Here is a 624-nt window from a genome sequence, read left to right on the forward strand (position 1 = left end):
GACTCTGTCTGGGGTAAGGTACAGTCGGAGGCGGGCAATATGGCGGAGGTGGACGAAGGTGATCCTGGTCAGGGACCGGATGAGGGGAAGGAAGGACAGCTGTGGGTCTAACCTGACGCCCAGGTTGCACACTGGTTCGGTGAGTCTGAGGAATAGACAGATGATATGGTAATGGTTCCACAGCGATATCAGTAAATGGGTCATTCTACTCTATAATAATCCCTCCAAAAACCAAAAACAATAATAAATTGGTCATTTTCAATCTACGACTGTTTGTGGGACATTGCTGTGCGCAATTGGCTGCCGCGTTCGCCCACAAATATACAGTCAATTCACTTTACAGTGTGTTCTGTGAAGCGCTTTGGGACGTCCTCCCATCAAATGCAAGGATTATTATTATTATTATTATTATATCTCTCAATCTTTTTCGCAAGCAAGACAAACGTCCGGCCAATATGGTTAAATTATCCTGTTGTCCAGTTTAATTTCTGTTTGGTTTCAGTGCTCCCAGGAGCCTGACGAACTATTCCCGAAGAAGCCTTTGCAAAGTTGCAGTGAGTTTACTGCAGGTGTAACCAGGTCCTGCTGGAGCTTGGGATGTTGCCTGTTTAAGAGTGGGCGGGT

This window comes from Callorhinchus milii, unplaced genomic scaffold (genome assembly GCF_018977255.1).
Source record: "Callorhinchus milii isolate IMCB2004 unplaced genomic scaffold, IMCB_Cmil_1.0 Scaffold3, whole genome shotgun sequence".
NCBI classification, from domain to species: domain Eukaryota; kingdom Metazoa; phylum Chordata; class Chondrichthyes; order Chimaeriformes; family Callorhinchidae; genus Callorhinchus; species Callorhinchus milii.